General features: G+C 43.4%; 1 protein-coding gene across 3 annotated transcripts in view; it reads right to left on the minus strand.

Annotated features, from left to right (window-relative positions):
* Positions 1 to 4,057, minus strand: part of LOC150080944 (neural cell adhesion molecule 2-like) — a 244,587-nt gene extending 240,530 nt beyond the window's left edge. For all 3 annotated transcript variants that reach the window (XM_090380989.1, XM_090380990.1, XM_090380988.1), the window contains exon 1: positions 3,813 to 4,057. The gene's annotated coding sequence lies outside the window, so the exon portion shown is untranslated. The remainder of the gene's footprint in view (positions 1 to 3,812) is intronic.
* Positions 4,058 to 10,488: the final 6,431 nt, after the last annotated feature.

Genomic DNA, 10,488 nt, shown 5'->3' on the forward strand with positions numbered 1-10,488 from the left:
GTCGCGGTGTTAGCAATGGGACTCCGGTGGGTCGGCGACTCCCATAACCTATTGCTGATAATGATCGCCTGGTGGTCTTGGTGGAGACGTTTCTGGCACCTCCTTCGTTGAAGTCGGCCGGCGGTGATTTGTGCTACTGTCACTCTCCGGTTGGCTAAAACAATGCGAGAGACAGAAGTCGACGACCACATTCATCATCCACCTTTCCTCGCCCACAGGGCTGTCTACGATGAGATGTTATTCCGGAAATGGCATATTCCCGATACACTCTTGATACTGTGGAACGAGGACAGTGCAATTTCTGTACCACCTTCGCCACAGAGTGGCCCATGCGTCGGGCACCCACTATCATCCTCTTTCAAAGTCGATTAACTCACGACGTTTATCCATACTGACATCGAATTACCGTGTACATGCATTCACGCATACCTGCCAAGCGGTGGGCTCGTCCACTAGCGAGAGGGATGACAGCGTCGCGTTGCCCAGGAACCAGGTATTCTGTCCTTTCAGTGTATTCATAAATAGTATAGTAGTGGTGCGCGCTGAGAAAGGAAGGTGCCACGCTTCATCTGATCATCGGATGTTGTTGTCATTGGATTTCAGAAGTATCGGTAACTAAATCCATGTTGTTGCTTGTATATTGTCCCTAAATTGCGTGGACGAAAAACCATGCCACCGTCGCCTGAGACCAACTAACTCAGCCAGTTGCGAAAAAGACCCATAAAAATTCATGCCATCATCGACGGGACTCGAACTCGGGTTTTTTCCACCCGGTGTGGGGAGGACGGCTATCCTACCAACTGTGCTACGCACAAGTTCTGATTGGAGGGATATAGCGAAATATTATTAGTAATTACTAGTGTCAAGAGTATATTATAAGCTATGTGCATTTGTGATCATTTTTAAACATGTTTCTTTGTTTAATATTCAAGTTTAGGGATAATAATTGTGGTAAAAATTAAATTAACGCTTCCGGAAGCGTCCCAGAAAGGGGGAAAAATCCACACACACGCAGTTTAGTTCGCAACAAGAAAAACGGTCACTGCGCTCGGTAATTTTGACTAAGTGTGCCACTGGGAGGGGGGGGATATAAATTAAAGTTTCGTTGCATTCCTTGTCTGCTGACAGAAATTTGCGAGTAAGGTGCGTGACTACATCGTTGCAACCGGTGGTTTTGGAGGTGCTGTAGCCAATTTGTTTGAATTTCGTAAACGGAATGGGCCCCCTCTGTTTATTTCAACTCGAGTGTTTCATCGAAGGGCACGTGTCTCTTCTATAAAATGCAAACAAAGAATGCGCGTGTTAAGAAACTACCAATATTAAATATTCGTCACAGATTTCCTGATGGTCAGGAGGAGCCATTTGGGAAAAATGAAATAATTTGGGGTTTTTTTTTTTTTTTTTTTTGATACGCAGTCTTTCTTTCTTTCTTTCTTCCTTCCTTGTCGCTGTACTCACGTGCTAAGTAGCTGATTCGGAAAGGGGCGTTTCTCGGTCCTCTGTTCTGGCATTAACCAAGTTCTTGGAATTATTGGGTACCAACCCTACTCTCCCAGAAACCGAACGTATCCCTACGCCGATATGAGTGCACGCGCTGTCTTTATATTTCACTGATAACAGACGTCCGTGGCTGTCTCAACTACGAAACGCAAAAGGTGTACGAGTAATCCCTGACTCCACGTTTCCCAGTTGGTCAGCAAATGACTAAATAATATTATGGTGCATCTGATCCAATGTCCCTGTACAGTCCCGCGGTGATGGTTACTTCGACGGGAATTGAGCCCAGACCTGAAAAGAGTGGTATACGACAATGTATCACGAGGACTAAGCAGCTAAGGAGGGCTACTCCAGTAGGATAATGCGCCATTGTAACCACCATGTGTAAAGCGGCTCCAGAGGAGCAGGTTTCTCTACTTCTTTTGCCTGCGCACTCATCGTATTTCAAAGGACCAATTAGGTCCTTCGAAATAGATCGAAGAACCACAAATGAGTATCGATCCGTACCTGGGCCCATATCGGAGCACAATCCGAGGCTAATCACTAGCATTCTGTTCGATTAATAGCCCGATCCATTTTTCAGAAACAATCTCAAATGCAACCGTATTGAGATGTTTCTGCCATATTCGGAATCCGGACCTAAATTCCAAGAGAACCGAGCTGAGCAGCGTCGTTGAAATCATTCATTCTTAATAATATTAGGTGTACTCGCGATCTGACTTCGAGGATATTCAGATATTGATCAACCCTAGTCCTTTCTGCACTTAGCAGTTATCCATTCGGTGCCCACATCACCCTGAGCAAAATCCTAAGCCCAGTCTTACCATTGCGATCTTCTGCGACTCAGAACTGTATTGGGTCTGTCTAAGCCACGCGTTGTACTTGGAAGGCCAGTGAAATGCATGATTGGCCAACAATTAGTGTCGCTTTTCATTAAAACTAATCTGAAATCGGGGGAAAAGTCTTTGGCATCAGAGAACAAACCCGAAAGCCCCAACGTGAGCTCAAAAATAAGAAAGCCTCTAAAAATTCGCTAATATTTGTCACTAAATGAAGATCGATTTATTTTCTTACTCATCCAACAATTCACTTTGAACACGACTGTTGTTTATTTTCCGATATTTCTCCGCACTTTTCATCCCGTGCAGCCTTTCAGCAGTTTTCCAATAGTTCCCTTCAAAGATAATCTTTCTTGAATTTCGACTGTTTCCCCAATAGTTCGCTTCAGCGTGGACCCTTTTTTTTTCCCCTCAATTTTCTCAATATTTTGGTTGGAAATACGATCCAGTTTCCAAGGCAACAGAAAACTTTCTGGAAAACGTAGGCGGGAAATGACGGGGTGCAAGTCACGTGAAAAACGTTGAGGGAGGGAGACGAGAAGGGGAAATAGGAAAAATAACGTTTTAAACCTATAAAGGAAAGTGTAAAATGTATGAAGCAAAATGGGCCCACACCGTTCAAATGATGGGAGAAGATTCAAGATTTTGTAGAACCCTCCCGAAAATATCTGGATGGATATCAGCACAGTTTTCCCAACCCCCCCCCCTCCCCTCCAAATGAAACATACCCTAACCTTTCGTTTACTGCGCGAACTTCTACTTCCTGTCTGGTACAATAATGGAGGACTCGAACAGCGTGTTCAACTTGATTTTTATCTCGTTAGAATTCAATTGTCGTTGATCCATCTGGACTTTCTGGTCTTACCGCAATTATTTTGTATTTTTTTGTGCGTAAAGTAGCTTGGAGTTTTTTTTAGATTTCTGATAGTACGAAGTGACAAAAGATTTTTTATTATTCGATTTTTATTCGTGTTCTCCTCCCCACTACACATAAAATTACAATAATTATCAATTTAGAAAGTATCCTCCACCTTCGCTTTCATTCCTGAAAGATCTTTTTGAAGATCTTTCAGGCCTGGAAATAAAAGCCTGCTTGGAACCATCACAACTGAAGGCATCTGCCTACTAGCAATGTACGTAGGACTTCGACATCCTACACCAATACATAAAATGAGAAACAGAAGACTCTCCATCTGCCCATCGATACAACTTTCCACCCACATATCCAACACGATCACGTGAGTGCAGCTTAATTTTAAGTTCGGTGGAATACGATCGATTGTAGGGGGAGGACTGCCATGCAGGGGGGAGGGCAAAGAACACGAACTAAAAAAAAAACTTTGTCAGTGAGAGGAGAATGGGACGAGGAATGCTGGAGACATTTCGAAGTGGAGTTCCACCTCGTGACCCTCACAGACACCCCTGAAACTTCTCCCACCGATAAATTCCCGTCCGTAACACCTTCAAACAACTTACCTTCGGTAATGCGTCCACCTCCATCACGACGCCTGCCTGCCGTATCTCACGGCTGTCGACGTGGCTGTCGTCACTAGGTCAGGAACCGCTAAATTCGGAGGTCATCCCACGGTTACCACCGTCACATCCATGCACACAAGTACACTGTCGACTGTTATCTCTGATCTACGGATCACGTCCGACGGAGGCACTTCGAAACGCTGCCGATGTCGTTAGAAACGCGGCTACTGCGTCTGCAATCTCGCAGGCCGCTAACTCTTTGCGGACTAGCTACAGTAAAGAAGCGAAGCATTGTTTGCGTTGCCGGCCGCTGTGGGGAGCTGCGGTGCAGTATGCCTCAATGGCGTCGGTTCGCTTCCTGCCTTGCTGGCTTTTCCCTCCCCCCCGCATATTTACCCGAATAACGAGCGGGTTAGGACGGAATCATTAACTCTTTCACCTCCGCCACCTGGGTGGCTGCAAGGCACGTGAAAAACGCTGACAAAAGTAAGCCAATTATGCGGGAGGATTGGCGTTGCTGTTTGACTGGAGCGTAGAAGCTAATTGTTCGTATTAGTAGCGGTGGGAAGTTCCGTGGATTCGTCAAACACCGGAAAAGAAGAGGAGAAACCGGGGAACTGATTAAAACATTGGTAGGGGAGGCACGAAATCAACTGAAAGGACTGCCTCGCCAGCTGCTTCTCGTAATGGACACTAGTCTTGACTCTCGGGAGCATCCACACAAAAAAGTAAACTTAACAAAAAAGAGAGAGACCCCCCTTTCACTCAAAGACAGAGCGAACTTCTTGCATTTCAGATGAGGGGTATTTGAATACAAGACCAGCGGGAACTGAAGGATGAAAAACAACGAAGTGAAATTTTGCCATTGAAGATCGGACTGTCAGATGAAGTGGCTGAATCCTCCGCCATCACTGAGACCATTTCCACACCACGTCTGTGTGTTCAAAGACACCATTAAAAGGGCTGGACAATGGTTCTCTTTCGTAACAAAGCAACAGATCAATGTCGAAAGTCCAGATAAGAGCGCCTTTATCTTTCAGTTGGTTCGTATCTTTTCGTAATGGCATATACAATCCGTTACAAAAAGTAATAGGACTAAACAATTAGCGCATTGTCAGTTATGCAAATATTGTAGAGGACAGTGTGATTGCACTGGTACAAATGAAGCCGCAGAAGGTAGGTGCCATTTACAATCGATGCACCACACAGAAATCTGTCAGCGAAGTTGCACGTGGCGGTAGTGCTGGCTTTATGCATAGGCAAATGGTGAGAGTTTTCCAAGGCGCCGAGAGGAGTGCAAACAATACGAATAGCTATTGTTTTTTTGAATTATTTTTTTCAGGAGTCCCTATTGTGCACTGAGACGAGGGAACCCTGCTTGTTTAATTACAAGCAGGTGGTAGAATGCTATATGACTTAGCGGACAATGGATTTCTGAGCCCTTAAACATTCCAAAGACCTCCATCTAGAAGGTCATATCGAAGCGTAAGTAGATGGATGGAAAACTTTGACCGTGCCAAAGTTTTCATCGAATGCAGACACCGCTTATTTCAACAAGAGACCTGAAATCATTTGGTCGTGTTCTCTGGATCAATGGCATTCAAAGCTATCACCCAATCACCAAACAAATCTAAGAAGGTACGCAGAAGCAGTTATCAATGCGCATACAGTACGCAGAACGTTGCATTGCAATTAGGATGACTCGAAGTATGATCCGCGATTTGCTTCGCTTGCATGCCATAGTTGATGCACCGTGATTATTGGCATTCTTGGAGCAGGCAGAAAAGGACTGTCAGTGAGCGAATCTACACGTGCTGTCTTCATCGGATGAAAAATCAGGTGTGGACCATCGCCGGGAGTATTTTTAAAAGGACTGCAGGAAACTATAACTGAAGCAGCCTGGTGGTTCGAGCCTGCTTTCTTGGCAGCGATTATTTTTGTGAACGAGACTATCTCGCAGAAAGAACGCTATTGCGACACCTTCAATAACGCAGCACACAGTATAGGACTTTACGTGTCCCAACAGGACAAGTCATCTTTCCTGTCACAACGCTCGAAGTGCGATGGCTTGGTCTAGGGAGAATAATGTGAAATAATAATATGCTTGGACGTGGCTCCTATAGAGAAAGAAGCTATGGTCGGACTACGCTCTCCTTCACAAGCGTTTCTTCCCGACTTCTGGCGAAGGAGTGTGTATCCTCATACGAGTTGGAATTATTGTAAACACTGGTCGAAACCCGAAGGAGCGTTGTTCGACTGATGGTTTGTAGAAGATTTTTTTTCAAAGTCCTTTATTCTTATTACCGTGCAAACATAACGTAGACTTCATCAATTTACAGATGCCTCAGGACAAATGCTATCTCGAGTACAATATCCGAAAGCTACACTCTATCATAAGATCAGTCGAACACTCATAACCACAAAATCTGCCTTTCAAGTTCAGTGATGATTATAGCAACTGTGCTACCCACGAGAGCTTCGATGAAGTGATTTTCTGATGAATATTTTTCGTACACTCAAGTTCTAAGCTTATTAAATGGTACCGTTGCTATTTTCTGCGACTATCTGTTTCAACTATCAACATGCTATGGGGTTCGCTAATGGTGATCTGCTGGCTCGAGACGAATAGCGACGCTACCTTCTGTCTTCCATTGCACAACCTTTCCATCAGTTGATTTTGGGCATCCCGCTCTTTCACCGCAGTGATTATAATGGTCCTTCTTCTTACACAGTGTTTAAAAGCCATGGGCTCGAATCAGTACGAGAGGATTTTTCTCTGGCTGAAGCAACACCTAAGAGTCATCAACGACAAATGCGACACTGATGGACTATCACAGTCCCCGACTAACCGTGGGATAAACTGAAAACCCGTTGATGGAATGGATAAATATTCCCTTCAATGTATATCCTAAATTTGTTTAAATCTTTCCACGGTGCTGTATTATAGACCAAATGGAGCCCAACTCCATGTGCTCTGTAAAGTACAAATACATAATTTGTCATAAGTCATTGCGATTTGGACAACACCGTGGCAAGATCATGTTCGGGGAAAGCAAGGAACCATGAAAACCAATACCCTGATAGTAGGGGATAAGGGGGGAAGGAGAAACCACTTGGGTTCAGAACAGTGCGAAACTGATTAACACAATCTTCCCAGAAAGTTTGCGAAACTTGTTCAAAAAACACTTTATCGCCAAGGATGAATATTTAAGCAAGAACTTGCGAAAGAAAAGGGCACACGAACGCGAAAAGTATGGTCGGTACATCAATTAAAAACACCCCGAGGGGATTTCGTGACAAATACATACAAAAAATCATTCTTGGTCAATCCACTACGTAATATCGACCTCACTGCAGTCGAAAAAGTCTGCCTTCAGCTGGAACCACAAGACGCAACTTAATTTGTTCGGCCTTCACCTTAGCTATCCAAATTACCGATTCTTAACACTACCCCTTTTAGAATTGTGGGTAAAAACTTACTTCATAATTTTTACCACGAAGTTTTCTAATTATAAAGATTTTTTCATTACAAAAGCTTTTTTAAACCTTTTCTTGTTGTTTAAACTATATTTAAACTCGCTGTCATTAATTTAATGTCTTAGTTCTTCTCTCTAAGACAATAGAAAGTCATCCGACTCTTTTTAACTCCTGTAGAAACCTTCCGTGTGACATCTTATAATTAAATCCCATAATTCCCAGTTGTTTTTTTAAAAAAATGGCTTCCATACGTTCCTTTGTCTGTTTAAACACTGAGATTTGACCAGAAGTCCCTGAAGAAATTGGACTTCTCGAGAAAGCAAAAAATGCTGATCCCTCTTGATGGGATTAGGGAGCAAATAGTTGCGTAAGGGGGAGAGGGGAAGAAGAAGTCGTTGTGGCTCTTGTCCCAGGTTGCCCGTGTTTATCCAAAAATCATATCAGGCTGGAGGCGAGCGTGTCCCTCTCCTGCGGAACACGAGAGGTTCGCGCATCAGAAAATATTAAAATAAACGTTCGCATTGATTTTACAACTACTACACAATCCCTCTGGAAGGGAGATGTCACTCTTCCGAGGCCCGTGTCATTTGAGAACGTGTGCGCTTCGAACGATCGGTAGTGCGTCTATTAAACGGGGACACTGAAGGGGGAGGGGATTTATTTGAAGTGAACGTCGAGTGCTTTATAAAATTGCTTCCAGTTTTCAGGTCAGCAAGTAAAACAGCGAATTGGCCAATCGGTAAACCTGTTCAAGAGCTGATTTGTCTTATCTTAGCTCTACCCTGATGCGACTTCAGACAGCGAGGGGACAAAAAGCTGGGGTGGTTTGCGTTCTGAAATGAGCAGAAAGGAAACTCGGTGAGTGATGCCTCGGTATATTAACGCGTCTGTGCAGTGAGTGTTCTTAAGGTTGATTTGTCTATTTATCTGGGTTAAAAATTGAATTTCCGGGTAGGAACCCAACGAACACAGCTCGAAAAGGAACCATAGTAAACCCCTACCTTTCAGACGCAGTAAAATGCAAAATACGACACTCAAAAATGCACGCGTATGCAGTACAAATATCGTAGTGATGGTATAAATGAAGGTAAACATTGAGGTACAAAGAGTCGTCCTGTTTTTGCGTGCCAAATGCGACCCCTCCCCATAGAGATTCGCCGTGAACTCGTTGCCGTGTATGGTAAACACATCGTGAAGAAAAGGAGAATGTCGGTGAGGTGAGCTGAGCTGCAAATACATTCTTAGCAGAAGGTGTCGATTTTTCATGATGACCCAAACAGAAGATGGCTACGTTCTTCTGTACTGATGGCAACCTTATATTTATTTATTCTATCGTTAAATTTACGTAAAAAACGGGGTAAGACATTCCTTTAACAACTCATGCGTGAACAGTAATGAAAACCAATCAGAAAACGATTTTTAAAAAATGAAAAATTACAGGAAAATACAATTACAGTGGCAGAAAACAAACTGCACTACCTTAAAATAAGTAATGTTTGTAATGAAACGTATAAGATATTTTTGATTACAGTAATTTTGTTTGTCGTAAAGCAAAGGTATTGCGTCAGATAACGCTTCTGTCTGTTGCATCAGACAGTAAGTGCAAGTAATTGCATCAGACAGTAATGCACCAGCCGTTTCTATTAATACGGCGTTGGAAGGTATACACACTCATTAGTATCCTGTTTTCGGACGTGTAAGCATGGCTCCATGTGTTCAGTTGACACCAAGAAATAAAAGTTTAGCTGTTGCACTGTCCCAGGAAAGGCTTTCTACGCGTGCTATCGTTGATAAAATAAACTGCCACCAGTCAACAGTATCCCGGGTGATGAAATTAAAGCGTGAAACCGGTGATGTGAAGAGAAGACCTGGATCAGGCCATAAGAGAGTGACTACGCCTCCCCAAGATCGATATTTGAAATGGCTATGCCTTCGCAATCGCCATGCCAGTACTCCTGACCTAAAACTGGACTTTGCGATGGCCTCTGGTGTTGAAACAAGTGCACGAACTGTCCAAAGACGGTCTGCGTGCGTAGCACAGTGGTATCGTCACCGTCCTCCCTACACCAGTGGAAAAGGCCCGGGTTCGAATCCCGTCGATGACGCGAGGAACTTTAATGGGTTTTTTTCACTCAGTGGCTGAGTTCGTCGATCTCAGGCTTTTTCCATAGCAAGTTTTTTCCCCAGATACTGAGGTTTTTTCGTCCAGCAAAACAAGCAAATCCACCAGAGAACACACGCAATTTACAGTCATAATACATAAATGGGTATATGTAAGAGATTACGGGTGGCCCTAATATAATAATTTGAATTTGTCCAAAGACGGCTTTCGGAATGTGGTCTGCATGCCTATCGGTCCAAGAAGAAGAAGTCTTTGTTGACCCAACAAATGAGGAAGAAGCGACTTGTTTGGCCTAAAACACATGTTTCATGGACAAAAGAGCAATGAGAGCGTCATCTTTTCTGACGAATCAAAATTCAACCGGCATAGCTCGGATGGGAAGCGATGTCAGAAGAGAAAAATAGGAGGCATACCATCCTGAGTGCATAACACCGACTGTAAAGTTCCCCGCTGGTCAGATGGTTTGGGGATTCTTAACAAGCAAAGGGGTGGGACGAATTAAGTTTATTAACGTAACGGTGAATGCAGAAACCTACACTGCTATCTTGGAGGAGTACCTGAAACCCATTATTAGGGACCACTCACAGACGTTTAAACTGCATTTTTCAACAGGACTCAGCACCTTACCACACAGCAAAATTGGTAAGTTTTATGCTATTTAGATTTTATGATGAGTTTGTCTTCTTGTCTCACAAGGCTAAAACATACTTATACCGATATTTTTCCTCGTTTTTTCTCCCTTAAAGTGCAGTCATATCTCAGAAATGCTGGCATTACACTGTTGGACCGGCTCGGATTTCAACCCTATTGAAAATTGCTGGTACATAATGTCATCTCAAATTTCTCAGAAGAAGCCAACAAGTAAGATTCAGCTGCAGCAGAGCATTGTAAGGGTGTGGTACCACGAAATTGGGCAACGAAATATCCAGAAGATGATTAACTCAATTCTATGCCAGATCGTTGCAAGGCTGTAATTGCAGCTGGAGGATGAAGAACAAAATACTGACTTATTTTGCTGATTTACAGTACATAATACTATTACGTTAATTTTGTAATTTCAGTTTGTACACTTAAATG

The sequence above is a fragment of the Mastigoproctus giganteus genome, chromosome 9 (assembly GCF_048544385.1).
Source record: "Mastigoproctus giganteus isolate SK-2022 chromosome 9, ASM4854438v1, whole genome shotgun sequence".
NCBI lineage: Eukaryota > Metazoa > Arthropoda > Arachnida > Uropygi > Thelyphonidae > Mastigoproctus > Mastigoproctus giganteus.